The sequence below is a fragment of the Balaenoptera borealis genome (genome assembly GCF_965194805.1).
Source record: "Balaenoptera borealis genome assembly, chromosome: 13".
NCBI classification, from domain to species: domain Eukaryota; kingdom Metazoa; phylum Chordata; class Mammalia; order Artiodactyla; family Balaenopteridae; genus Balaenoptera; species Balaenoptera borealis.
In genome coordinates, this window is record NC_138870.1 from 87,039,526 (window position 1) to 87,063,491 (window position 23,966).

A 23,966-nucleotide genomic window follows, 5' to 3' on the forward strand; every position below is an offset into this window, starting at 1 on the left:
CCAAAGTGTTAGTCATTTCATGCACAAGCCATGCACTCTGACCAGAGATGTACAGTAGACTGCAGGACTTGACTCAACCATGAAGTCATCCCGTAATTCTAAGCAACTTAAAGGAGCATTATTATGTAATTTGCCTCTTAGATACCACAATAACACTTTACTCAGGAGCAGCCGTCGGCAGCCACACTTCCAGAAACTGGGGGAATCCAGCGCAGTGAGCCATAGCACTCCCTATAACATCATCCCCACCAAATCTCTTCCTCCTTCATTCCTTTCCTTTTGGTGACACCACCATCCCTCTATTTAGTGAAGTTGTAAAGTGTGAGTCATTCTTGACTCCTTCTCCTCCATAAATTTCGCCCCTCCATCCTAAACGTATTCAACTACCAATTGTTGATTGTTATTTCTCTAGATATTTATAGACTCTGCCCCTACCTCACTTACTCTGGTTGAAGCAGTACAAATCTGAACTTAAAAAAAAACACTACAGCCTCAATGTAATAAAAAGCAGATTAATGGGAGCAAGACTGGCAGTAGGAAAAATTTAGAAGATTAGTGCAAAGAGAGAGACAGTAGAAGCTTGAAGGTTGTTATAAGTTGGAGGGTAGGGAAGTAGCTAAAATACAGCAATATTAATAAGGCAGACTTGACAACCTGCGGGTGAGTGGCAGAGGAATGCAGAATGACTTCTAGGTGTCAACCTGAACAAGGTGGAGAAGGAAAATAACACTTATTGAATTCTAGTCACTGCGTTAATTATTTACACATGTGATCATAGGCGATAGTAGGAGACCTGTATTTCTCATATTTCACTCATTTTAGTAATTAACTGGTTTGGCTTTGGATTTCTGCATCTAGCTGTCTATCTGGAAAAGAAAATGTTTAATTTGGCTGTGAATAAGTATCAGTCTTGCAGATAGCATTCTTTAGTCAACATACATTTTGATTTTTTTTCATTTAATCTGCATCTGTAGAATCTAACCAGTACCTGGCACACAGTAGACATGCAACAGTTATTTGCTGCACTGAGTTAAACCATTTAAAAAAATTAAACCGTTGTTTAACTGAACTATTAAATAATTATTTGCTAACTGAGACCGTGGGCCTCTATGAACCATACATAGGCTGTTAGGAAGCTGAGTGGGCAAAGTGATCAGGGTAACATTTGGTTCATATCCATCCCCACCTTCCACCATGTTCTCTGGGTTGGAATAAACTCTGAAAGTCAAGGATGGAATCTTAATAACAGCAAAACAATCACTTGGATTGCTTGGAAATTAGCTTGGATAATTCATCATTGTAGAGGACTTTGTCAGAACAGGCAAAGAGAAATGGAATTTGGCTCCAACAGTTCCTAATAATCTTTCTTAGCTTAATAATGCTGCTTTAGTAGAGCCATGGAATGCTAGAATTGGAAAGGGCCTTAGAGACCATAAAATCTGATCTCTTCCTCTTACCAGTGGGGACAGGGAGACCTGGTAAGGCTAAGCAAATTACCCAATGTTTCATAGCTACTCAGTGATAGTGTGGGACCCAGAAGCCAGTGCTCTGTCTAGGTCAGGAAGTGTAAATGAATGACCAATGCATTTCAGACACTTTGTTACTTTCTGGTGCTGCAGAAATCAATCCCCTGACCTCTAGTCTCCTGTCTGATGGGAGAAAGACACATAATCAGATTTTAACACCATGGATTAAGCGGTAGGATATAGATGCAATTATAGCTAATTGCTATAATTTGTTGAGCACTTACTATAATCAGGATTTGGCTGATCACTTTCCATAGCTTAGTTCACTTAATCTCCTCATGAACTGCTTTATCTATTAATTCCCTTCCACCTCCAAGCTGTGGACAGGAAATACACATTGGGAAGATCTCCTCAAACCAAAAATCCATGTTAAGGCTGTTCCCTTTTACCCCAAGTCTGAAGATATCTACTGCCCAGATTGTGGGAGATCACCAGACCCTTCTACCATGGATAGGGCCATAACGGAATAATAAATGGCTCTGGGAACCTTAAAAAGTCGTGTACTAGGGGAAAGATACGTGATAATCTTAGCAGATGGAGGGGCAGCTCGCCATGTTTATGATTTCTTTGGGGATCATATAGAAGCATTATAAGACAAAGTTCATATTTAAAGCTATTAAAAGGCCTTTTAAGGTTTACAAGGCACACAGTAGAGTATTGGTTGGAGTTTCTGACACCCAAGCCATGAACACGGCTTTTATTGCTTCATAGGGATTGACTGCTGAAAACCTATGACAACATCAATTTTCATTTTGACAGTTCCCTAAATGTATCATTCCCCTGTCCAAAAATGCTTTACAGGAAGGCTGGGCAATTGGCTGTTAAAAGCAAGGAATTTCAGTGAAAACAGAATCAAAAGGCCAAGATTTACTTTGTGATTTTTACTGATCCACATGGGGAAAATGTTTTCCCTGTATCCTCAACCATTCCGGTGAACTGATGTCATCTCAAACAAGAACGTCTCAAGAGGTTGCTACATAACTGTTTGCATATTTTTAGTGCTTATCTCCCTAAAACTTTTGCTACCCACAAAACAAATTTATTATGTCATTAGATAATAAGAGTAGCATCTTTAAGAACTCTTATTGTAAGCTCTCCCCTTCTCCACGTGATCATTTATTGTTTACTAAGCACTATTCTAGACCCTGGAGGGAAAAAAAACATAGAAAAATAATCATAGTTACTAACTTGAAGGTGCTTACATTCTACTTATGAAGATGAGTGGGCGTAGAAAAATACATAAGTACCACGATTCTGGTACTAAGGTAATGAAGAAGAGAAAAGAGGGTAATGAAGTAAAGGGAAGTTTGTGTGAATGTATCGGAGGTCAAGTGGTGGGAGGGTGTTGTAGCTAAAATGATTAGGGAAAACCTCTCAGTAATGGAGATTCTAATGCAGAGCAGGGCACAGCTTTACAGAGCTCTGGGGCAGAGTAGTTCAAGTAGAAGGAACAGCAAGTGCAAAGGTCCTGAGACCAGAAGCAGGAAAGCATTCTTAGACTCTTAATTTTATGGTTTTAGATTCTTTTTCAATAATAAATATTTTGAAGGCCTAAAGATTTACTTGGATATAAATCTGACATCTAGAAAGGACTCATACATAAACAAAAGAAAACCAGAGTAGCTGAAATGTAGTAACGGGGAATGGGAGAAGAGGGGCTGGAGGGCAATGAGGAGAGAAGCAGCCAAAGCTGCATCATAAAGTCTTATCTAGGAATTTAGATTTCACTCTCATTTCACTTAGAAGTCGTTGGAGAACTTGAGCAAAGAAGACACAGTCTGAATTGTTTTACAAAGATCACATGGTTGCCATGTGGATGGGGTGGAGTGACAAGGGCAGGTCAGGGGGGCCATTGAAAAGGCAGGTGAAGGTCTCCAGGTAAGAGTTAATGGCTGAAATCATTCTCTCCCTTCAAGGCCCAATTTAAAGGTTACTTCCTCAGTGAAACTTTTCCTGACACTGCCTCTCCCTCCCCACCAGCAGATAGAACCAATCCCTTCCCAGTGTTCCTGAAGTACTTTGCACATGCCTCTCTCTCTTTTTTTTTTATCAACAAGTACCTGCAAGACTAAAGAGAGGAAGTAGAATGTGTTGTCAGACTGCACATTGTACTTTTTTTCTTTTTAACATCTTTATTGGAGTATAATTGCTTTACAATGGTGTGTTAGTTTCTGCTTTATAACAAAATGAATCAGCTATACATATACATATATCCCCATATCTCCTCCCTCTTGCGTCTCCCTCCCACCCTCCCTATCCCACCCCTCTAGGTGGTCACAAAGCACCGAGCTGATCTCCCTGTGCTATGTACATGCCTCTCTTGGGACCTATACTTCAGTCACGATTAGCAATAAGTTTACTTACGTGTCTCCATGTAATTTACAAGTTATTACAAAACAAAGATGTGTCTTATCCATCTGGGTCTCCTTAACACTTAGTAGTGGACCTGATTTATATAAGTGCTCAATAAATATCTTAAAGTAATAAATGTGTGAATGAATGAATGAATGAAGTGGCACTGTGCTCAGTATTCTACAAACATAATCCTATAGCTGATTTTAATCCACATGTTTTGTAGATAGTCCCAGATTATTGAAGCAAGTCTTTTATTAACTTATTAACTTATTGATTTAATTCACACAGAATGAGAAGATGGCAGTGCAAGTGGATGGGTGTGTATGTTTCGTAAAGGTATCATTTTGTCTGGGGGATCATTTTGCAAGCTGAATTTTAAATCTCTGATTTACGGGGTAACTATAAAGTTATAGATAATCAAAGCAGACATACTCATCTAAGTAGCTGCTATCCTGTTGCCATTAGTCATTTTGGAATCGAATCCTGTCACTCATGCCAGCGATGCTGCCATGGATTCTCAGGTGAATGGGTAGCCCAGTGTCGGAGGTGGGTGAGACTCAAAGCTAGAATTCTCAAAATCTCCAACTGACTGAATCATTTTTAGAAAAAGGGATGCAGGCCAATTGCATGCCTTGTTGTAATTCTGGTCATTCTTGACAGTATTTAAAAAATAAAACTTTTTATAGTGTAAAACTCCCACATTTCCACTTCTCAACAGTAAGAAAAAGTTCAGGGGCTGGAGTTAAGCAGTTCTAGATGAGAGTGGGTTTCCCTGGACATGGGTTCTCGTGCAAACCACTTCACAGAGCTGAGATTCATAGCTTCGCCTGTGAAGTGAGAATAGTAATGCCTGCCTTATAAATTTCGGAGAGGGTTAAATAAAATAATGGGTGAAAAATGCCTTGACTCTTGCCTGGCATGTGGGAGGTAGCTAATGAATGTCAGTCTTCTTGCCCTGTTCCCACCATATCATGGAAATCTGTCCACACCTCCCAAACGTGGGCGTTCCCTGTGTCCTCACTTGCATCTTCTTCTTGAGCCTGGGAGACACTGTGGTTTAATGAAAAGGCAATGGGCTAGAAATGGAGGCACTTGAGCTGTAGTTCTGGCTCTACTGTTAACCAGCTCTGAAACATTGAGTAATTCACTATCTATTTGGGTTTATTTCCTCATCTATAAAAAAAAGTGTATGGATGATGGTGATGGATGAACAATGAAGTTTTGGTGGTGAGCTCACTGTAGGGTCTACAGAAGTAGAAATATAAGGTACACATGAAATATACAATGTTATAACTCAGTTACCTCAATAAAAAAAATTAAAAATTAAAAATTTTTAAAAGACTTTATTAGAACGGATTAATTCTAAGCCTTCTTTGATCTTAACTGTCTGCTTTTAGAACCACAGTGTCTAATAGAGCTAGGCAGCAAAATGTCACCAGTAGTTGTTGCCATTTACTTATGATGTCCTTCACTGAGGAAATTCCTTAAGAAACTAAACAAAGCAAAATAAAAACAACAAAAAATTATTTTTTGCTTTATTGATCATTAAATTTTGTGGTTAAGCAAAGTAGGTTTCCCTTTGCATAAGTATACTTGCAGGCATTGACATATTTATTAATAATTTGATGTGACAGTAAGATTGGATTAGGGCTGTTTTATTATTACACTAGGTGTCACAATCACTGACACTAAGTAAGTGGCATTGAGAACATCTAAACGCTGGGCGAGTCCTTGAAATCCAGTTGTGGTTCATTCAAATGCCATGCCATTGTGCTGATGATGACAGAAAGAAAATTAAAATCAGGAATTTGTTCATATTTTAGTTACCCAGAGAAAGTTTTTTCCTTTCTCCATATATTGTGGCTGTAAAACTTGTGGAGAAGATAAAATCCTGCTTTTATTTTTAAAATTTTTTCCTTTTTTTTATTGAAGTATAGTTGATTCATAAAATCCTGCTTTTAAAAATTACTGGGATTAGAATCAGTAAGTTGAATTCAGCAAGTTATTGAACACAAGATCAATATATTAGAACTAATTATATTTCTATATTGCAGATACAAACCAACTGGAAAATGAAAAATTTTAAAAGATGCCATTTGGATAGCATTAAATGACATCGAATCTCTAGAAAAAAATCCAGCAAAAGATGTACAAAACCTCTATAGAGAAAATTATAATATTTTTAAGGGAAATTAGAGAAGACCTAAGTAGAGGGATATATTATATTCACGGACAGATAACTAGGCAAAGTGGAACAAAATGAGAGGCTCCAGAAAAAGACGCACACGTACACTGCCACAACATACGACAAATGTAATACTGCATACAATGCAGAAAAGAATCTTTTCAATAACTGTCACTAGGTCAATTGGCTATTCATATGGAAAAAATAAATCTTGACTCTTCCACTTCACACTGTACACAAATATCAATTCTAGATGCAATACATATCTAATTGTTAAGGGTAAAGTAATGAAATTTCTAAAAGATAGCATAGAAGTATATTTTTACAACATTGGAGAAGATGAACATTTCTTAAATAGGACACAAAATGTGCTAACCACAAAGGAAAAGACTGATAAATTGATAAACTGGACATTAAAACTAGGAATTTCTATCATTAAAAGATAGCTAAGAGGATGAAAAGGCAAGTCAAAGAGTGGGAGAAGAGATAAGCAATACACATGAATTGAATAAAGTGCTTGTATCTATAATATATTAAGAACTTCTAGAGTAGACAACCCTTAGAAAGATGTGGAAGAGGGAATTAACCACTGTTAGCCCTGTTAATTTCTCTGGACCACCAGGGAAATCCCTTCCTCCTCTTTGATGTAAGCCAGAATTAAGTTTCAAGATCATGAAAAGTCATTTCAGTACACATAATGGCATCCAGAATTATTTCTTGTGGTGGTAAAGTTTGAAATATTTCAACCTTCTAACTATGTCTAGTTTTGTCCTTCCATACTCACTCATTCATTTATTCATTCATTCTACTCAAAAACATTAGAGCAAGGTATTAAGATCATTTCTGACCAAAGGTCAGAAAATGATGCCACTGGCTACGGCTGGCAACGCCTAATCATTTATATGTGGTCCATGACGGCTTTCATTCCACCTCAGTGTGTGAAAAGCAATTTCCATCACCTAGAGGTGTTCAGTACGGTAGCCACTAGCCACATGTGGCTATTTAAATTTAAATTATTTAAAATGATAGAAAACTAAAAATTCAGCTCCTTGGTTATAATAGCCACATTTCAAGTGTTCAATCACCACCTGTGGCAGGTGGGTATCATATTGGCTGTACAGCTATTAACACTTCCATCATCCCAGAAGGTTCTGTTGGACGACACTGCTGATATCTATGGAAGAAGAGTTGAGTTCCTTAACATGACACATAAAGTCTTGCAGGATCTGATCCTGCCTTGTTCTTCAGTCATCTCCTGTCACTCCCTTCTAGAGCTCCATATTTCAGTGATAGTGAAGGGTTTATCATTTCCAGGACATAATGCTGTTTATGCCATCCTGCTTTTGCTCATGTGATATTCTCTGCCCAGAAAACCAGTGCCCACGGCAAACATCTGTTCTTTCAGAACCAATTCAAAGGTTACCTCTTCTAAGAAAACTTCCATGCTCCTCATCCTTCACTCCTCTCTTAGTAATTTCTACATCTCAGACATATTTTTGTTGGTGCATTTGTAACATTGTACTGAAATTTGTTTTTATCTTTTTTCTCCTGTCAACTGTGAAAGAATGCTTAAGGGTAAGACCTATGTCTGGTTCAGACGTCTGCAAACTTTTTCTGTAAAGGGCTAGATAGCAGATATTTTTGACTTTGAAAGCCATGTAGCCTCAGACATGATTATTTAACACTGTGGATATAATGTGGAAGCAGTTACTGACCAAATGTAAATGAGTAGGCATGACCAGCTTTATCCAAAGGGCATCATTTTCTGACCTCTGGTCAGGAATGCTCATAGTACCTTGCCCAGTAAACATTTTTTAGTAGAATAAATGAATAAGTGAAGAATGAGTACGAAAGAACAAAATTATACATCATTACAGTGGTGGAATGCTTAAAACTTTAATTGCTGGGTGCAATTACGTTTATTGAGATTAATTTTCTTCATCTTGAAATTTAATCCTGATTTAAATGAAAAGGGGGAGTGAGATCTTGTTATTTAATTCACTATTAAGCACATGTATTAAGCACGAATATGACTACATGACAAATTTGATTTTCAAATATTTGATAATTATTTTAATACAACCGGCTTTCTTTGTAATCTTATACACTTTATTTTAAGCATTTGAAAAAGGGGACAAAAAAGTCAAAGCCCTCTCCCTGTCTCTGGTACCGCGTTCCTGGAGCACACAGAGGGAGGGACTGTCTCCTTCTTCCGTCTGGACTGGAGGCGATGGCGGTGCAGCTGTAGCTGGGGAGTCCCAGCGCAGCCAGAGGAGCCCCTGTGGTACACGAACAATGACCAAACTAAGAAGCCGCCTGCTGGAACACTCCCCACCAAAGAATGCTTGGCTGCTTTCTGGGTATCTGTCTGGATCTGGATTCCCCAGGGGTTGGAAAACCTGCCATCCCAAACGCTCCCTTGCCCTTGCCACGGAGTGAGCTAATGGGACCAGGGCTCTACCTGAAAGCTCTTTTTAGCTCCATTGTGTGTCTGAGCCAGGGGGTGGGTGGAGAAGAGGAAGAAGCTGAGAGCCCTGGGCTTGTGGACATTGGCTAGGGCTAAATGTGCAATGATTAACACCAGGGTAAGAAATTGTGGCCTGAGACTCTGTGCCTGAGTGGATGCTAATTATATTTTTTTCTCACATCCTGCCTCAGGCCAGAGCTCAGGCTGCCAAGTGTAAATGTGGGCTGGAGAACTTTTTTCTTCTAATTGTTTTCAAAAGCCTTTGCATGTTCCAATGCTTTATAACACAATTGAATGCACATTAGGTGAATTAAATAAACAAGGGACTGGCCAGGGATTAATCTGCAGAAATTCAGTTACCTGATCCCTTTTGAGCAAGGAGGCTTGAATGGCTGCTTAGAGAAGGCAGACCCCCATGCTCTCAAATCTGGAAATGCCCCACCCTTCAAGTTATCCAGACTGTGCATGTGGATTGTGTTAAGAATCAGGCTGACCTGGGTTTAAATCCAAGCTCTGCCACTTGCTAGAGGTGTGACCCTAAAATAATCACCTGATCTCTGTGAACTTGTGTCCTCATGTGTAGAATGAGTATGATAATACCTGCCTCATATTCCAAAGACATAGGAGAGCAGAGGTGTCACACGCCAGGTGGAGTGTAGGTTCTCAATCGCTTTGTATTGGGATCTATAGTTCTGCGAATCGAGGCCCACAGCTTTCTGTTGGGCAGGTGCAGTGCGGGCACATCTCATTCTTGTCCTCAGAGCATCAGGCCTGCAGTGGGGCGACCTCACAGTAGACACACAATAGCTACTTGATCAAGATTATTTTTCAGAGTCTTCCTTTGGCCATTCAATTAACCATGTTCATTTGGACCAAGATATGAGCCTTGTAACCCAACAGACCCTCCTTGTATCACTTATCCTTGCTTCCCACACATTATTTATTTATTAGCTTTTTTTTGCTACTGGCCATTTTTATCATCTAGGTCATCTTTCCTGTCTCTCACCTCAGTCTCACCTTTTCTGGAGACATGCAGGTCTCTTTCAGGCAGAGTGGCTTTGAGTGCTTGTTGGTGCATTCACAGTTTGGTTAATTTCGCCACCAAGGTCATCACTTCTTATCACATTCAGTGACATTATTAGATATCTGGACTCCTGACTAGGCCAGGAGACTTCCAAGTTAAAAACGTCCTTGAGGGTTCTGTGAGGTTTTTTCCTTGTGATTGAGGGAGATTGAAATACTTAGATGAATTACTGGGATCCAAGAGCATCTCCCAATGGTAGACTTTAAAAGTGAGATGGTGGAAATAGTTGACCATTCATTCAGCAAAAAGTTGTCGAAATGTAAAACCACCCCAGCCCACTAGAATGCAAGTACTCCGAGGACAGGGCTTGTATGGCTGGCTCATTGCTGTGTCCCCAGTGCCTTGAACAGTGACCGGCTCAAGGAATGTTTGTTGAATCAATAAATGAGAGCCTTGTGCAGCCCTCATGGGGTTACAGATGTACAAGTAACTCTGAGAAAAATGGAAGCATGAAAGAAGGAAGACCTTAGCTTGAGGGAGTCACGAAAGACTTCGTTAAGGATGTGACTCTTGAGCTGAGGCTTGAGGAATGTTCAAGAGTTTTCAAATGGATAAATGATGGAATTCCAGACAGAGGAACTAGTGTGCACGAAGGAGACACTTAGGTAAGATAGCGTGGTGTGTTCCAGGGATTGTAAATAGTTGGAGGTGGCTGGAGTGTGTAGGGATAATTGGGCAAAATGTCAGAAATCAGATCATGAATAACTCTCTATGACCTGCTAGAGTCTGGATTTCTGGGAACAGGTGAGCCACTAGAGATATAAGTAGGAAAGTGGCAAGATGTATTTTAGAGAGGTCTCTCTGGAGGACAGATTTGAGAGGGTAAGACTGAGGCAGGAAGACATAGGTCATTGTAGAGGCTTAGTGAATGGGAAAGGAGAGGTGTGTAAGGCAGAGCAGTGTCGTGGAATGGTGAAAGGGTGTCCTTAATATATTTTTAAGAGGTAAAATTTATATAACTTAGGTGCAAAAGGAAAGTAAGAGCGAAGAGTTTCTCCTAGGCTATTGATTTGAGCATCTGGATCAACAGGAAAAGAAGTGGTTTGCTGGCAAGAAGATGAGGGAGTTATTTTTACATGTCTGTAGAACATCTAGTTGGAGATGTTCAAGAAGCACTTGAACACTCAAGTCCAGAGCTGAGGCGAGCTCTGGGGTGGAGGTGCTAACAGGACAGAGATCAGTATGGTGGTGATATTACCTGGATTACCATGAAGAATGGAAAGAGAAGAGGCCTGTGAACAGAACCCCAGGAAGCACCAAGATTTAAGCAAGAGCGAAGCAGGAAAGAGGAATGCCATAAACCAAGAGAGGGGAGGTTTCAAGAATGAGGAAGCCCTCATCAGTGCCAAGCGAAGATAAAGACCATAGGATTAAGAACTAGGAAATCGAAGGTAACAGGAGCAGGATTATTTTGGTGGTAAAATAGGGGCACAGGACAGCTTCCAATGGGTTACAGAGGAAATGGGAGGTTATAAAATGAAGACAGCAGGTGTAGACTCTTTGTTCTAGATATTCAATAGGCAACAGGGAAAGCAGAAAGTAGAAGGGGACTTAGAGAAATACATAGGCTTGAGAAGTTTTTGTTTGTTTTTTGTTGGTTTTTTGTTTTGTTTTTTTTCCTTAAGGGTAGAATGTACCTGTGGGAAGGAAAAATAATTAGGAGAGAGAGAGAGAGAGTAAAGATACAGGTGAGAGGTTTTCTAAAAATTCTTTTTTTTTTTTAAAGATTTTTTTATTGATTGATTGATTGCTATGTTGGGTCTTCGTTTCTGTGCTTGGGCTTTCTCTAGTTGCGGCAAGCGGGGGCCACTCTTCATCGCGGTGCGTGGGCCTCTCACTATCGTGGCCTCTCTTGTTGCGGAGCACAGGCTCCAGACGCGCAGGCTCAGTAGTTGTGGCTCACGGGCCTAGTTGCTCCGCGGCATGTGGAATCTTCCCAGACCAGGGCTCGAACCCGTGTCCCCTGCATTAGCAGGCAGATTCTCAACCACTGCGCCACCAGGGAAGCCCTAAAAATTCTTTTTGATGGAACAAAATTATGGGATTTAGTTAAAGAGAGAGGGATTAGTCTTAGAGAGAAAAAGGAACCTTCTTCCTTTGGATGTGAGAGCATGATGGGCGCTGATGCAGATAAGCAACCTAATGGAATTTGAAACAGCTAACCTGCCTTAGAATGTAATAGATGGCTTTTCTGACACTATCCAGAAAAGAGAGAAAATATTTTAGGAACTATAGATTCTTGAGTGTCTCTCCATCCTCTTTCCTGCTCAGCCTAGAGATGCTGGGTAAAAGTGTGGGCTTTAGAACTAGACCCCTTGGGTTTACATGACGGTTATACTATTTACTGCCCATACAACCTTGGGTAACTTTCTTCACTTCTGTGTACTACAGTTGCTTCATCTGAAAAATGGATATAACAAACAGCACTAATTATTATATAGAATTGGGTGAGGAATAAATAATATACAAGTAAAACTCTCAGAACACTGCCTGGCGGTAGTAAGCACAAAATAAATGCTAGCCCTTATGATACCAGGAAAGCTAGTAGGCTTACCAGACACGAAAAGCGAACACAACTCATAGGGGGAAAGACACCAAGGTTTATAATATAGAAAGGAAGCTTCTCAGTTTCACCAAAAATAAAGCAATGTCACTGTTAAGTGAACAAAAGTCTAACTTGAATCATAAAAACAGAAACTTGCAGCCCTTCAATCAAGTCCAAGACTGAGTCAGTTTATAGAACCCCTTGAATGAAGAGGAGGCTGGGTCCCATTGAGGAAGACTGCCCAAATATTTGGCTGTTGGTCTTTCTCCCAGTCTTTCTCAGAGGGTCCTACAGCTTTTTACCAGGCTAACTGCATCAGGGAAAAGGAAATAATCAGACCATTTTGGGACTACTGGCTCTGAACTGACAGTAATTCCAGGAGACCCAAACTGTCACTATAGGCCACCAGTCAGAGTAGGGGCTTATGGAGGTCAGGTGGTTAATGGAGTCTTAGCTCAGGTCTAAAGCTCCTGGGTCCCTGAATCCACCCTGTGGTTATTTTCTCAGTTCTGGAATGCATAACAGGAATAGACATACTCAGCAGCTGGCAGAATCCCATACCCCACACCAGTTCCCTGACCTGTGGAGTGGGGTTATTATCATGAAAAAGCCAGGTGAAGGCTACTCATACTGATTCTACCGAGGAACATTGTAAACAAAAAGCAACACAGCATTCTTGGAGGGATTTCAGAGATCAGTGCCACCGTCAAGGACCAGAAAGATGCAGGGGTGGTGGTCCTCACCACATCCCCATTCAACTTGCCTATTTTGCCTCTGCAGAAGACAGATGGATCTTGGTGAATGTGGAGAATATTGGAAGCTTAACCAGGTGGTGACTCCAGTGACAGCTGCTGAACCAGATGTGTCGTCATTGCCTGAGCAAGTAACACATCCCCTGGAACCTGGTATGTGGCTATTGATCTGCAAATGCCTTTTTGTCCACCCCTGTCCATAGGCTTAGCAGAATCTTGCTTTCAGCTGGCAAGACCAGCAGTACACCTTCACCATCCTACCTCAGGGGTACAGCAACTCCCCAGCTCTATGCATTATTTACTTTGCAGGGATGTTGATTGTCTTTTCCTTCCACAAGATATCATTACGTTGATGACATTATGGTGATTGGACTTGGTGGGCAAGAAGTAGCAACCATTCCAGACTTATTGGTAAGAAATTTATATGTCAGAGAATGGCAAATAAATCTGACTAAAATTCAGGGACTTTCTATCTCAGGGAAATTTCTAGGGATACAGTTGTGTGAAGCATGTCAAGGTGAAGGATAAGTTGCTGCATCTGGCCCCTCCCACAACCAGAAAAGAGGCACAATGCCTACCTAGTAGGTCCTTTTAGATTTTGGAGGCAACATTTTCCTCATTTGGGTGTGTTACTCCAGCCCATTGTTGAGTGAACTGAAAAGTTACTAGTTTTGAGTGGGGCCCAAAACAAGAGAAGGCTCTGCAACAGGTCCAGGCTGCTGGAAAGATCCTCTGTCACTTGGGCCATTTGACCCAGCATATCCAATGGTGCTTGAAGTGTCAGTGGCAGATATCTCTGCTGTCTGGAGTCCTTTTCAGGTCTCTACAAGTGCATCACAGCAAAGCCCTTCTATCCTCTGTGGATAGATAACTACTTTCCTTCTGAGGAACAGCTCTTGGCCTGCTACCTTAGTAGACTGAACAGTCAACCATGGGCCTCTAAGTTACCATATAACCTGAGCTGCCCATCACGAACTAAGTGCTCTCTGACCCACCAAGGCATAAAGTTGAGCATGCCCAGAAGCACTTCATCATCAGATGGAAGTGGTACATAGATGATCAGGCCCGAACGGGCCCTGAAGGCACAAGTGAGTTACATGAAGAAGCAGCCTAAATACCCACGGTCCCCACTCCTGCTGTCCTATCGTTTCTCTCCCAGCATGCACCTGTGCCTCGGAGGAGTGCTCTGTCATCAGTTGACAGACTTGGGTCTGGCCTACAGATGGTTCTGTACGGTGTGCAGTTACCACCCAGAAGTGACAGCTGCAGGGCCACAGTCCCTTTCTGAAATCTCTCTGAAGGACAGTGGTGAAGAGGAATCTTACTGGTGGAAAAAACTCTGAGCAGGACACCTGGTTGGTCACTCCGCTTGGAAGGAGAAATGGCCAGACAGGCGATGATATACTGATGGATGGGCTGTGGCCAGTGGTTTGGCTGGATGGTAAAGGACTGGAAAGAATATGATTGGGAAATTAGTGACAAGGAAATCTGGGGAAGAGGTATGTGGATAGACATCTCTGAATGGGCAAAAAACAAAACATGAAGAAATTTGTATCCTGGGTGAATGCTCACCAAAGGGTGGCCCCAGCAGAGGAGGATTTTAATAATCAGGTGGATAGAATGACCCATTCTGTGGATACAAGTCAGTCTCTTTCTCCAGCCACCCCTGTTGTCGCCCAATAAGCTCGGGAACAAAGCGGCCATGGTGGCAGGGATGGAGGGTATGCCTGAGCTCAGCAACGTGGACTCCCCAAGGCCAGACTGGTTACAGCTGCTGCTGGGTGCCCCTCTGCCAGCACCAGAGACCAACACTAAGTCCTCGCTATGGCACCATTCCCCCGGGGGATCAGCCAGCTGTCTGATCAGCTGCAGGTTGATTACATCGGACCTTTTTCTATTATGGAAGGGGCAGCATTTTGTTCTTACAGGAATAGACACTTACTCTGGATACAAATTTGCCTTCCCTATGTGCAGTGCTTCTGCTAAAACTACCATCTGTGGACTTACAGAATGCCTCCTTCACCCTCATGCTATTCCACACGGCAGTGTTTCTGATCAAGGAGCTCACTTTACAGCAAAAGAAGTGCAGCAATGGACCCACGCTCACTGGTCTTACATGTTCCCCACCATCCTGAAAGCCAATGGCTTGATAGAATGGTGGAATGGTCTTTTGAAGACTCAGTTAAAGTGTCAGGTAGGTGGAGATACCTTGCAGGGCCAGGGCAAGGTCCTCTAGAAGGCTATACATGCTCTGAATCAGCACCCGGTATATATGCTGTTTCTCTGAGAGCCAGGATCCACAGGTGGAACAATTCAGGGGTGGAAATGGCAGTGGCACCACTCCCTAGTACCCCTAATGACCCACTAGCAAAATCTTTGCTTCCTGTTCCTATGTCCTTATGCTCTGCTGGCCTAGGGGTCTTGGCTCCAAAAAGAGGAGTGCTCACACTTAGAGACACAACAAAGATTCATTGAACTGGAATTTAAGACTGCTGGCTGATGCCTCAGAATCAACAAGCAAAGAAGGGGGTTACGGTGCTGATTTGGTGACTGATCCTGACTACCAAGGGGACGTTGAACTACTACTTCACCATGAAGGTAAGGAAGAGTATGTCTGGAATACAAGAGATCCTCCAGGCTGTCTCTTAGTATTACCATGCCCTGTGTGTAAGGACAGTGGAAATCTACAACCCAATCCAAGTAGGACTAGTAATGCCGCAGACTCTTCAGTAATAAAAGTTTAGATCACCCCCACTAGACGAAGAACCAGGATCAGCTGAAATACTTGCTAATGGCAAAGGGAATATGGAATGGGTAATGGATGAAGGTAGTTATAAATACCAGTTACAACCACATGACCTGTTATAAAAGTAAGGGCTGTCATTGTCATGAGTATTTACTCCTTATTTTGTTATGATTATGTGTGTGTGTATTTGTTTTCTTCCCTCTCTTAGCTCCTTATCATTAGTATAAGATGCACTGACTTTATATCATAGTGTTTAAGTGTTGTTAATTTTACATCATAGTATTTTAGTTATGAGCTATGAAGGGGAAGAATAAACATCACTCAAGGATTTTAATCTCCTTTTCTGGGGAAGGGGTTAATGCATTTTAGATTGAACGCAGGATAGTTATATCATATTAGGTGGAATTATGATCTTGTTATTGTTTTCATTTGGAGATTAAGTATGGTTTAAGGAGATGCACATGGATGCCACGTTGACAAAGGGTGGAGTTGTGATGGTTAATTTTATGTGTTCACTTGACTGGGCCAGAGGGTGCCCAGATATTCAGTCAAACATTCTTCTGGGTGTTTTTGTGAGGGTGTTTTGAATGAGGTTAACATTTAAATTGGTAGACTGAGTAAAGCAGGTTGCCCTCTCTAACGTGGGTGGGCCTCATCCAATAAGTTGAAGGCCTGGATAGAACCAGAGGCTGACTCTCCTTTAAGTAAGAGACAATTCTTTCTAGCTGATTACCTTCAAACTAAAGCATTAGCTTTTTTCCTGACTTTGTATTCAAACTGAAACACTGGCTTTTGCTGGGTCTTGAGCCTGCCGGCCTTCATACAGGAACTATACCAAATCATCAGCTCTCTTGGGTCTCTAGCTTGCCAGCTCACCCTGCAGAGCTTGGGATTTGCCTGCCTCCATAACTTTGTAAGCCAATTTCTTATAATAAATCTCTTCACACACACACACACACACACACACACACTTTATGTGAATCCATAAAGTAGCATGTCCTTAAGATTTATATGACTGTATTAAGTTGGAAGTGGATTAATATAGGCAATAAGACTAGTCTTTAAATGTCTTCTAGAAATCCTAGACCTTCTTCTCCAACCCTGCCTCCTTCCTTCCTTGAACCAATGAGGGCACCAACCCAGAGATTTATAAATTATCTTTTATCTGCATCTGCTTTGCTTTTTACTCTCTTGGATCTTACCTTGGGTGAGCTGTGTCTCTCTCCATCATGTATCAGTGACTTCAGGCTAGCATTCATGGGAACGTAGCCAGTACATAAAACATTCAGGAGACCTCCCTGTCAGCATGGGGTTGTCCAAATGCATGCAGGGGTCCCCCCAATAGGCACACTGTCCTCACAACACCCATTCAGCTGTTGGCTGTCGACCACTTGCAGATTCCTCTCTTGAGCTATTCCCAGATGGTTCTGACCAGTCCTTTTCATTTCATTTGTATATTTGTATAATGCAATGAAGCATATCCTTGCTGGGACTGCAGAGCAAATTGGTGGCATGCCTTCTGAGAGTTCCAAGGTTGTCATGGGCATGATAGCAATACTGTGCTTTAACTAAAAGTCAGTTCTAAGCTCCCCAGAGAGTTCCAGAGGGTGCATGTTCTTCATTCTTTTGGATACAGAGCAGACATCCAGAGTGTCCTGAGGTGCCCTAATAATAAAAACCCATTCCCTCCACATACCAGGGGAAGAAGAGCACCAGGTCGGTTTTATTTCCTTACTGATTTGCTGAAACCTCTCTCTGATTGAAAGTCATCTTTTTCGTAACACTGAAAAGATGTAACATTAGCTTAATCATTCCCAAATGAATCCTGAAAAATATTTGGAAACAGTACACTTATACAAAATCATTTCAGCATTACTAGAAAGTTTCAGCCTTTTGCTATGAACTTGTACTTTTAAGTGGTGACCATGTGGTCTGCCTTCAGAACATTCAGTTCTTTCTTTTTTATAGAATTAAAACCCCTGACACTTGTTTTAAGACCCAAGAAAACCTTTAGTGCTTAGCAAAATGCAGAACCTGGCATAGTCACGAAGAAGATATATTTGATTTTACTACTTGAAGCCATTTAAAAAAAAAGACACAAGATACTGTCTGTAAGAAAACTAAAATGGCAGCTGCAACTTCTTCCCAGAAGTCTCTGGAAAAAGACATCTAAGGTCACTCCTTATTCTCCCGGGTACCAGGAAAGCAATTTACCCGCCCTCCCCCCTTCCCCCTCAAATAAAGCAAAGAGCAGTGGGGAGACATCCAACTCTCAACAGAGCCTGTCTTGATTGAGGAAGTTAACACTTCAAGAAAAGGATTCTGTCTTCTTTCAGGGCTCTTGAAAAGGATCCTTGCCAAACCCAACCCCAAGATAGAAAAAGTCCTTTTCCTAAGACTTGGGAATTAGTCACCAACTTGCATTAGCATTTGGACCTGTGAAGAATTCCATCAAATCATGCAGCCTAAGGACCCTAATTTCAAAAACAACCAATTTCAAAATGAGAGTTCAGGTGGGAAATCAAGGAAAAGATTCAGGTGCCAGGGAGAGATGAAAAGTCACATTGGATGTACCACATTGGAATCTAGCACCTGTGAGATGAACAAGAGCTGCTAAGAGGGTAACTCTCTTTTGGGAATATGAGGGACACAGATTCTCAGTTCCAGTCTACTCAGGGTTTAATCCTACATTGAAGGGAGGCATTGATGTGTCAATAGCAACATATTTCTACCAGTCTGGCTTTAGCTTCTCTGGGTTTTGGGAAGCATTTAAGCAAAAAAAAAAAAAGAGAGAGAGAGATGGTTGATGGGATGGGAAATAGTTGTAGAATAATTTATACAACCTCCCTTCACGTAAACTCTATTGTGTGTTGATTTTTTTGTGTCTAACAGTGCTTTGCACAAAAGAAACACTCCATACATACTCGATGTTAAAGGAATTAACTAATTAAATAATTTTGTATTTAAATAGGCTCATGCATTGACCAAAAGTTATTTCAGTGCAATTTGATTCCTTCCAAAGGAATTAAAAATGAGCAAATGTGAGAGGAAGAGTGAGCTAATTTGAACACATGGCGTCTAACTTTTTAAAAAGATCATGCCTTTCTTTATCACTAGTCAATTTAGTGGTCCAAGGAACAAAGGAGCTGCACACCACAAAAGGAAGCAAAGGCAATTAAGACTGTAACAGGATGTTAAAATTGAAGTTATGACCAGGTCCCAAAATTCAGTCGATGGAAAATTCCAAAAGGAGATACCAAGTCACCAATGGCATGTTCACAAAGGAAATAATGATCCTGAGGAACTGGTTGATGAATTTTTGACCTCTCAGACAGGTGAAGACTATAAAAAGGGAGGATTGGCAGGTGATCTACTATTCTATCACCTCTAGAGAGAGGAAACTTTGAGGAAAGCACTACATAGCTGGGAGCAGAGTCTGACCCCTTCCTGGGGAATCTGTAAGACGATGAGGGCTGTCCAGAGTTTTGGCACTGGAGTCAGGAGAGAACTCCGTGATGGGACTGGCCTGTACTCCCAGGGCATGTTGGAGCAAAGGATACAAGAGGATTTCCTAAGGACCAAATGTGGACCAACCGAGAGAAAGAGAGATAGGTTGTTTCTGATCCTTGAGGTACAGAGGTATCCCAGCGGCAAGAATCTGGAGGTGAGCACCTTGGTGAGGGAGGAGTTAAGAGCAACCACTCAAAAGAAATGTATATTCACATCTCCCAGGATCAAGGGATCTTCAGGGAGAGGAACCCAGTGTAGAACGTCTTGTGAACCTATTGAAATACCCGCATAGAGGTACAATCTGCCGGGCACAAAGAATAGGAAACCACCCCATGTGGTTCCATTAAGACTTTTCTTCACCAGTCCCTTCTGACCTTGGAGGGGTCAAAAACTGATGGCTAGCTAGGGAGGGGGTGGAGAAGAGAAGCACGAGGTAGAAAAATATAGAAGAAATCAATCAACCTTCCCCTTTCTGACTGCAGTTTTCCAATATACCCAATATATATTTCTGAAATATACCCAAAGAAGGAAAGAAGAAGCAACCTTAAATCAATTTAGAATTTTTTAGTGATATCTTAGATTCCCATTAACCTTTCTAAACTGAGACTATGTTCTCAATTTAAAGTAATTGTACAACTGTTTATTACCTAAGTGTGTACAGAAAGTTCATGGGTCATGACCACAGGCAGATCCTGGTTTGGGGGATCCTCATTAAGAAAAATATAAAACTGTGCTTATAGGAAAAGAAATTACAACAAATTGAAGATTTTTAAAAGCTGACAAATAACACATTTATCACAAAATAAAATTTTTGTTAGCTCCCTGGCACATTGATATAATATTTTTTCTAACTAAATTTTGATTGAATATTCTTTGATAGTTTCTTCATATGACAATGTTTCAATAATATTATTTTCTGAAAAGAGAATAGAAAAATGTTTGTATTGATCAACTTTACTTATAGTACCAATACAGGTTTGTGCCCTACAAGAGATAGGTGTAATGATAAATTCTATTTCCTTTGTTTTCCCATTTTAAAAAAAGAAAAATTATAAATGCACATGGCATTTATAATTATACAGACTGCATTTTCTAGTTTTTTCTAAGAATCTATGAGAACCGACTCTTCTGCTTAGTCTTATGTGTGTGATGATTAGAAAAGTTTTCAGCAGACTAGTTTCTGGTTCTGTATGGTTCAAACCTGGTTACCCCTCTCCTACCCAGGCTCTGTGTGACACATTCCTATCTAGATAAAACCTCTGGTTTTTGCCTTATTGTTGGAACACCACTGAGTCAGCCTGGTAAGCAGTAGAAGCAACATTCAGACATATTCCTGCCTTCATTGAGCTTTCAGCCTTCCAGGCAGAGACAGAAGAATCAACTGACCACACTAAAAAGATGGGAGATGTGTTTCAGAGGCAGGGAGCATTGAAATATAAGAGTGCACAAGAAAGGAATTATTCTTCGATAATTATTATTTAATGGATAATGGACTAAGTATGAAACAGAGACCTAGGCAATGTGGGTAGTTGCAAGAAGCCCGTCCAACTCTATCTTAAAGCCCTCTATTGAATAACAGAGCCCTTCCTTTATTCCAGAATCTCGTTTCTCCCTCTGAACTTTGTATTGGACTTTCTGCTTAGTACCTTGCTGTCAGGCACTACTGGGATCTACTCTGCTCAGCCAATAGTGTTGTTTTCCTGGAGAAGGTGGGGAAACACAGGAAAGAGGCAGCCCAGTCTGGCTTGGGTATAAGAAGACTCTATTGAACTCAAGCTACCTCTTGGCATCTCAGAGCCCTCTTGTACTTAGGTTGGGCTTCTTTCCAAATTAAACAATCTTTCACAATCACCTTCTAATTCTGCACCCTTATCCCATCACTATAACAACTCCCACCCCATAATACACAGTGGGGGATAGGCATTATCAAGAGAGGCAGGATGAATGAATCAACAAAGGAATATTTGCCTTAAATTGTGGGGCTTTTTCCCCAGAGAATGTATCTTCCTCTTCTGAACCCTTGGTATGTTTGCCTTCTATAGTTCCGGGAAAACAATATTTAAAAACCCACTTCTCTGTGCGTGGCAGATCAACTGCTTCATAAGTATCTGAGGTGCTTGTTTAAAATACAGATACCAAGCTTCACTCTAGAATGGCTTCTCAGAGGATCTGGGGACTGGGACCTGGTAATATGATTTTTTTTACATCTTTATCGGAGTATAATTGCTTTACAACGTTGTGTTAGTTTCTGCTGTATAACAAAGTGAATCAGCTATACATATACATATATCCCCATATCCCCTCCCTCTTGTGTCCCCCTCCCACCCTCCCTACCCCACCCCTCTAGGTGGTTGCAAAGCACCGAGCTGATCTCCCTGTGCTGTGCAGCTGCTTCCCACTAGCTATTTATTTAGCCTTTCAGGTGACTGTTTTGTAGATTAAAGTTTGAGAGTGACTGCACTAAAGATAGTGCATAGATGTCCTTCCCAATGTCCAACATCAAGAGAGAAATCAGATACCCAGACTGTATGACACCAACACGACAACTATAGGACAAGGGAGAAATCTCAGCTCTATAAAACAATCCATGGAGGAAACTATAAAATATGCTAAATTAAAAAGACAACAGCATGAATAAACTGGCACAGGTATAGGTTGATTCTTTACAGCATTGTTGAAATAGCAAAAGTGTCCACATATGATGTACTGATTAAGCAAACTACAACAGAGTCATGCAAAGAAATACTATGCAGTTTTATAAAAGAATAGAAAACTAGATACTGCTAAGATATGTTGTTAAGTTAAAAAGGCAAAGTTCTGAGCATATATATAGCATATATATGGTATACTGTCGTTTGCATGAGAAAAGGGGGAAGGTAAAATATGTGTTCATATTTGCTGTGTTCCCATGAAGAAATGCTGGAGGGATACAGAAGAAATCAACAAAAGTGGTATGACATATTGTTTGCTGTAACAGCCTAATCTGCTCACACTTCTCTTTATCCACTCTCTTTGGGTAGTGTCTTCCACACTGTCTCCGGGCATGGCCACATCATTTGCTTTCACCAATATGAAGCAAGCAGAATTTGGGATCTGCCTTCTCTGGCTGCTCATGCAATCCTGTGAGCGCCATGTGAAGAAGCCCAGGCTAGCCTGATGGATGATGAGAGACACATGACCAGCTGCCTACCTCACTTCCCAACCCCTAACCTAGCCAGCAGCATATCAACTGCAGAGTGGTATGGAATAAGGGACTTACTGTAGGGATTAGACCTTGCATAACTGAAAGTCATTAGCCAGAGACCACAAGGAAGAGCTGGTAAAGAAGTCTACAGAAGGCTGATACTTTTGTATTTTATGCTATTCCTGAAAGTCACCCAAGGTCAGCAGGGTAGATTATTAAAAAGAACAAGTGAACACAAAGCAAGGGAGATGGAGGCCGAACTGGAAACTGTGTCTGTCTTTCATTCCATCTAATCCCTTTGTTATGGAGCTGTAGTTGTGCCTGGCCCAGGACTCAGAGAAGCAGGAGGGGCTCCACGGGAGCAGTAGGAGTTGTGGGTCTTGCTGCTGCCCCATGGCGAAAGGGGGAGCCTGTGGGTCAATGACAAAACACATGGGCTACATTGGTGTCTCAGGCCCTGCACCAATATTCCAAGCATAATGGCTGCTGCCTCACTTCTACCCCACAAAAATCATGCAGGTATCCTGTGTTTTCTACTCGAATCCAGAATTATACAGGGAAGGGAATCCTAAGACATGTGCTAGCAATTCAGCTAAATGAATACAGCAAAACCACCACGCCAGTCTAGATCACCACCTTCCGGCCAACTGACTCCAGAAGCATGGCGTGTACTCAGAAGAGTTCCACCAAGATCACCCAGACCAGAAGAACTACTCAGCTCACAATAGAATCACAAGCTAAATTGTTATTTTAAGCCACTAAGCTTGTTGCACACCAAAAGCTGATATAAGTGGATATCTAAAAATGATGAGATGGGTGGATTACAGTAGCTGGAGACAGGGTAGGAGCTAGACTTCTCAATGTGTACCTTATTCTATGAGACATATCATTTAAATTTTTTGAACCATGTAATTGTACCTAAGAATAAAATTAATTTTAGAAGTATCTGAAGTGATCGTAGGATGCTAATAGGTAGCTATTGCAAAAGGCACTATTTAAAGGGGTGTAGGTGTAATTCAGAGAAACAGAAGAGATATGTGTAAGTCAATGGGGTCCCCTAGTCATGTCCATCTCAGATATGGAACAAGCATCCACCCATCCTCTGTCAGGCACTCTTCTCAGAGTCAACCTGTCTTCTCTCTCTTTCATCCTTTAGTCCAAACTGTCATCAAGGCTTTGGAGTCCATCTCTGAGGTATCTCTGAAATATGCCATCTTCTTTTTGTCTCCACCACCATCACTGTGGTCGAGACTATTCCAACAGCTCATATCCCTGCTGCCATATTGCCTCTCTGCAATCCATTCTCTGTATTTAACAGGAGAGGTAGTCTTAAAATAGAAACTGTGTCATGTCATCCCCTCTCCCCATCTCCTGCTTGAAGCCTTCAATGTCTTTCATTATGTTTGGAATGCAAACTCCTTGTCCTAATTTATAAGATCTTGCAAGACGTTACTCCCACCAACCTCTCCGATCTCCAGCGTCACTCTCCCAGATGCCCCACACACCACCAGGCCCCAACAACGGCGGTCTTCTTTCAGTTCCTCAAATACTCAAGTTTTTTCATACCTCTGACTTTTGCACACGGTGTTTCTTATGCCTGTTAACTTCTTTC

At 41.3% G+C, this 23,966-nt stretch overlaps 2 long non-coding RNA genes across 2 annotated transcripts in view; one reads left to right on the forward strand and one right to left on the reverse strand.

Annotated features, from left to right (window-relative positions):
• LOC309608679 overlaps positions 1-11,641 on the reverse strand; it is a 37,814-nt gene extending 26,173 nt beyond the window's left edge. The window contains exons 1-2 of the long non-coding RNA XR_014233059.1: positions 8,528-11,641; positions 1-8,345 (exon numbers count right to left, since the gene is read on the reverse strand). The exon at positions 1-8,345 is cut by the window's left edge and continues 26,173 nt beyond it. This is a non-coding gene — a long non-coding RNA (uncharacterized lncRNA). The remainder of the gene's footprint in view (positions 8,346-8,527) is intronic.
• The window catches only part of LOC309608954, a 1,139,914-nt gene that overhangs the window by 508,891 nt on the left and 607,057 nt on the right, over positions 1-23,966 (forward strand). The gene's annotated exons all lie outside the window — the stretch shown is intronic.